The sequence below is a fragment of the Argopecten irradians genome, chromosome 8 (genome assembly GCF_041381155.1).
Source record: "Argopecten irradians isolate NY chromosome 8, Ai_NY, whole genome shotgun sequence".
Lineage (NCBI taxonomy): Eukaryota > Metazoa > Mollusca > Bivalvia > Pectinida > Pectinidae > Argopecten > Argopecten irradians.
This window is the reverse complement of record NC_091141.1, coordinates 38,738,377-38,744,376: the sequence shown is the minus strand read 5'-3', so window position 1 is coordinate 38,744,376 and position 6,000 is coordinate 38,738,377.

Below are 6,000 nucleotides of genomic sequence, written 5' to 3'. Positions count from 1 at the left end.
TCAAGTTACATACGGTAGATATTTCATCGTCCGAAATAGTTGAAAATGTTGGCATACCTTGAAGACTTTTCCCCTCTTTGAAAGCTGATATCCTTTCTTTGTCTCTCCTCTTTTTGGTGCAGGATTTACACTTGTTCCTTCTCTGTTTCTCGTGTCGATGCAACATCCCAGACAGTTGCAGATACGTAGCGTCTCTGTAATTTTAAATTCCGGTGTCCCTGCCGTTCTGAATTCCGTTTGATTCATCGAATTCAATTGTCCTTAGACCATTTTGACGCCTTCTTGTTTTGAAACGAAACTCACATGAGAAACAGCTCCTAGAAAAGTGTCCAATTTTTTGAGGCACTGGGATAATAAAACCAGGACATACACTAAGATGACCATTACTAAAGGTGAGGCCACAACGGGTAAAAATTTCTTTTACTCAGTAAGGTCCAGCTGCTTCGTCCAGTTCAGGTAGGATTCCAGAATTGCTGAGGAGTGCATCTTTGATAACGCGCCCCATAGAATATATATTCTTAGAGGAATTGCTCCATACAAGCATGGTTAACATAAAAACGAAATCCAATCCCTATATAACAATAACAAAAATCAGTGGTCTTACAGGTGAATTGATTATCCAATGTCCTGGGGGATATATACGTGTCATACTTGGTTGGACCGGTCTCTTTAATACTACAGCAAATAGATATAATTACTACAGAGTTAGGCCGACAACAATAAATCAAAGAATTACGAAAAACAATATCAAAAGTATAATGAATTGATCATAGTATTTCAGTACAATATATTTACAACATATTAAAATGGTTTATCGAAAGTTTGTAATTAAAAGTCTCGAATAATATAATGTACAGAAATGTTCTAATAAGCACTTTTTCCTTGTGAAATTGACATTACACGATTAAGTCTGTTTGTTAAAACCTTAGAAGTAATCTTATAATCATCATTCAACGATGAGATAGTCTCGAAATATATATATATAAAAAACACCTAGGTCCATAGCTAACGGGCAATCTTCAAATATCTAGGCCCCTTGATTTACACCACTGTCGAATGACGTTTGGAATACACGCACACCGTGCGTGTATTCCAAGGGTCTGGTTTGGAATACTACGTGACAGAGGAGACGGGAGGACGCCTCCTCTCCCTCCTACTGTTCACTACCTTAAACCTTTTGTCATCCTCGTCCTCCATCGGCCTCTTGTGAGAAGAGGACATATCATGGGGTTTCTCATCAGGGGTCTCCAACACCGGGCTCCGTACAGTGACCTCCTCCTGCAGGGGAACCTGGGCGTTGGCCCTCTCCCACGCAACAAACAGACGAATAAGATCTCGCCGCAGGCGTCTCTATTCGGTCTGGGCACTCAGCCCTCACGTGCACAACCTCCGAGCACTTGAGGCACGTCTCCAAATTCACATTTCCATCTTAACTGTTTCTCGTCGGACATGGAACCACTTTCCCAAAACTTTCAAACATCCCCACAATCGGGTAGTCGCTCAGCCATTTTTGTTTGTTTGGTTATTTTTAACGTCCTATTAACAGTGTCGTGTAAGGACGGCCCTCCCATGTATGCAGTGTGCAGCGTGTGTGAAGTGCGAGGTGCGTGTTTTTGGAGACTGCGGTATGTTCGTGTTGTGTCTTGTATAGTGGAACGTTGCCCTTTTTATAGTGCTATATCACTGAAGCATGCTGCCGAAGACACCAAGCAACACACCCCAATGGCAACCACATGACTTGACAAACAGTCGACGCTGGTCACACCTCTCAGGTACTGGAGTAAATTTTTAGTTACGTATAACACCGCGGTCCATAATCCTGTTCACCGCCAAATCATCCTCGACCGTCACAAACCATACATCGTTGGCCTCCATTTTAAAAATGACAACTAGGTCACATGGCTGAAGACCGGAGGAGATGAGAGCCTCGAAAACATCCTTTCGGGTCAAGGACGATCTCCTTCCACCAGTGGTTCTAAATCGTATAGATCGTCTCTAGAGCTCCATATCAATAGGGTCGTCCCTCATTGCAAAGACTCAAAGAACAGATACTTTTTTTTTTTACAATATATACAAGAAGTTTAATTGACCAAAAAAAATCAAATAGACTAAATAAAAATGAAACAAACGTTTGAGGATATCAATCTTAATAAATAAAAACACAGATAGCATTTTACCAACATGTGCACTCATTCGTTTTCCTATTTACAGACAGCTTGATCTTGGGACGGAGGACGCTATAAAGTCATTGACTTTTTACTACGGCGTGGTTTCGACCCTTGCACGTCCACGGACTACGATATAATTTTTTGCTGTGTGGAACATTTTGTTTCTGATTTAGTCAAGCATTGTCAGCTTATCGCGTATTTTAATTTTTTTTCTTCTCTATGCTTTTATTACTATTCAACTTTCTATGTTTTTGCCGTTTTGTAACGCATTTGTCAGTTTAAAATCATATCCGCTATTGTTGTTGCATTTTTATCTTTGTCAGCAATTTCACTTCCTTATCTATCACTCTGTTCTTTATAGACGTATCAACATGACTTTTTTCGTGTTACCTAGTTCCCTTTGCAAAGCGACGGTGGCGACCGGAGTAAAGCAACTTCCGGTTTAGGTAGGCGTCTATGGGATACAGCAGAAGCGAGTCGTCCGTGTGCTCACCGTCTTCAAGATGTAAACGCTATTCTAACGCGATTTGCGTGTGGTATTTTATATCCCATGGTAATTATTTATGTAATAATTTTTATAATTTTGTAACATTTTATTCAAATTTTCAACATGTTATAGTTAATTACACGTTATGTATTTTTCACAACGTAAACAGCAGGCTGTAAACATGGATATTGAAACAATCCTGATGATATGACTGTAGAGTTGTTTTGTATGTGGAAAGTTGATGCACTTAAACGTTTTCTGGAAAAAACGAGGTTTGAGTAAAGAAGGTACTAAACATGAATTGGGCTGCTCTGTGTTATTGCTGGAAACAAACTGAAAATTCCCACTAAGTTAAACAAGCGAAGAGATTATTGCTGAAAACGCACGCAAGTACAAAGACTTGTTTGTTTATTGGAACTGAAGGAATTCCAGATCCGTTCAAGTTATGTGAAGGCTGGTTTGGGGAAAAAGATGGTTTGTTGCCACTGGCCGCCCATATATCACCTATGACATAACAAGTTTTTTAGTGGTGAACAGATAAGGAAAATGCTAGGAGAAACATAATGAAACTCAAATAAAAGTTGTATAGACATATGAATACTTTCACATAAGTATTGGATGAAGGAGGTGTATTACCATACTATATCGGCGTCAAGCAGTTGACTGTTTACTCCGAGTCACTGATGTTGTCCTTCACCAAAGGGAGTCTTTCAGACAAGGACCATGGGGGTATTGGTTTCTGTGGAAAAGGCAGCTGGATCCGTCATCTAAGCTGCCTACTGCTCAATAGCACAGCTGGGTAATTTATTTTGACTAATTTTGAATTAAATCATTTCACTTTAAACGTCAGTTAAAGCCTACCATAATAGACTTTGTTAACAAAACTAAATGACTAGCACTTTGGTTCTCAAGTAAATATATCATACCCGATTTAAAGTCACATTTCATAGCTGTCTTTGGTCATTTCAGTTCAGACTACACTTCGTCACTTAGCTGATGAATTCATGTAATATCGAGGACAAAAATACATTTTTTTTTAGAATTTTTAATTTGTCAAAATTATTCCAATATGCGGTACACACATACCCACACCACTCAAAACATAAAAAAAATTAATGATTTTTGTAATTTCAGGACTTGAGGCAGACATGCAACCATATTGGCCTTCTATGCTCTTTCGAATAGAGCATGCACAATTCGGATGGGCTTGTATCTTAGTACTTGCATGCACCATCAACTTCCATGCACCATCGGAAACATAACATGGGAGAGAAAGTTAAAATTATGGGTCCTCAACCAAGTTTGCGGACCTACTTCCAAAAAAGTCAAAGCATGGAAAATCAGCGGTAAACCAAATATTCAGAAGGCATTGTAAAGTTGTCCCACATTTTATTTGCTGACTTCAATGATAACATATTATGAACAACAAAGTTCATAACTAAACCATAGAATAGAACATTTTAAAAAAATCACATTCATTTTTCAATACTACACTATGATACTACGATATCTAAAGGTGTATCAATTGATTATACAGAATATATTTGCTTAATCCTTATCATTGGATTAAATTGGATATACAAAGGATTTACGGTTGGTTTTTTAGTCTTTGTATGTTCTCTATTTAAAATGGTGGTAATGATAATAACATATAATTGAGAAATGAATATTGTTTTACTATATTGTAGCTATCAAGTAGACCCCTGGTCAGTTACGAAGAAAATGCTTTAATTCCAGCCAATCACTCAGACTTACCAGACAAACCCACTTGAGAGTCTTGGAGAAGCACATTATTGATATTTTAAACCCAAAAGCATGTCTTTTTAAAGCGTGTGTTAAATTATTAAATTCTTCACTTTTATAGTATTAACCAAAACACTATATTAATTCATCAGATGTCACAACGAAATAAACAATCTCTCAGGTATATTACTATGTAACCAATGACAAGTAATTCAAACTATGAGATATCACTACATTTACACACCAGCATGTTTATTTACTTTAATCTCTTGAAAAATTCTTTCCATAACAATCACATGAGCTAAAATGTTATAGTTACATGTACAAAAAATTGTATTGAAAAATGTAAATAACCAATGTAGTTATGTTGATAGAACTTCATTCAACATTCTTACGATGTTACTTTAAAAACAGGAATTATTTTGATTATTTTACTTATATAAAGGTTTCTATCAGCAAAGGAGGGCAAGTATCAAGCATGTCTTAAGAACACAAAACAGAAAGACCGTCGTGATGGTATGTTAACATGTTTTGAGGGTAGCATATTTAGTCACAAAATAAGTAACAAAATTGCAGATTGATTTTCTTCAATTCATACATACATCACCATCATGACTCAGTTTTGCTTGTATTTCAGAAAGACTATATAATATGTACATGTACTACACTGACCATTAAAAAAACTAATTTTCTCCAGGCAGATCAACAATTATGTTACTCAAATGACGCTAACGCGCAGTGCTGGTGAAGAAAAAAGCAAAACAACACAGAGATAATATCCCAAGTATTTCAACAAATACAGCTTTTCTGCTTGTAATGAGTGTCAAATCACAATCATCGTTGTATCTGTATGGTCCCTTAATGGAAAGAAAGTTAATCAATCAGGTAAAATTTTTTAGTTTGTTTGACTTCCTGACCAACTGGTCCCAACTGTTTTACAAAAAATAGCATCGTCACCCAAAAGTTGCATAAAAAATATCACACAAAATCTCAATATTTACAAGCCGATAATGTCATTAGTAATTGCTTTTGATATAAAGGCGCCTTTGAAAATTTACTGAAATTATGGGTAGACTCATTTTTTAAGATTATTTTGCATTCCATTATGATGAACAGCATAATAAAGATTTTGCTCAGATTCAAATTAGTATGTTTGGCTTAATAAGTACGCTTCACACAGGCTAACCTGGTTACTCAAGTATCTGAACATGCACAAAAGTTAGCCAAGTGTGAGGGAAAGGCATTTTTAATTATTGCCAAAACACTTCCCCTCCCTCGAGGAAAATAAGATTTTTTCTTGGCAGTCCGCAAAGGCTACTTGAACAACAGTATCTCTTCCCCAATTAGTGAGCATTAACCCTGCGCAAGGGACGCATATACCAGCCTTCACGGTTAAAACAGAAAATAATTTGTTTAATTTCTTTACTAAGCAATAAACTGCTACCTGTTGAACAGTGATGGCATGGATCAATAAGTACACTGTGGAAAAGTAAATTATATGTAAGTGTGATAATAGTTTCATGCTTATATTTAAATTTGATAACATTTTTTTAGATACTACCATATACAAGTAATTTGACATCACAGTTATAACAATCATAA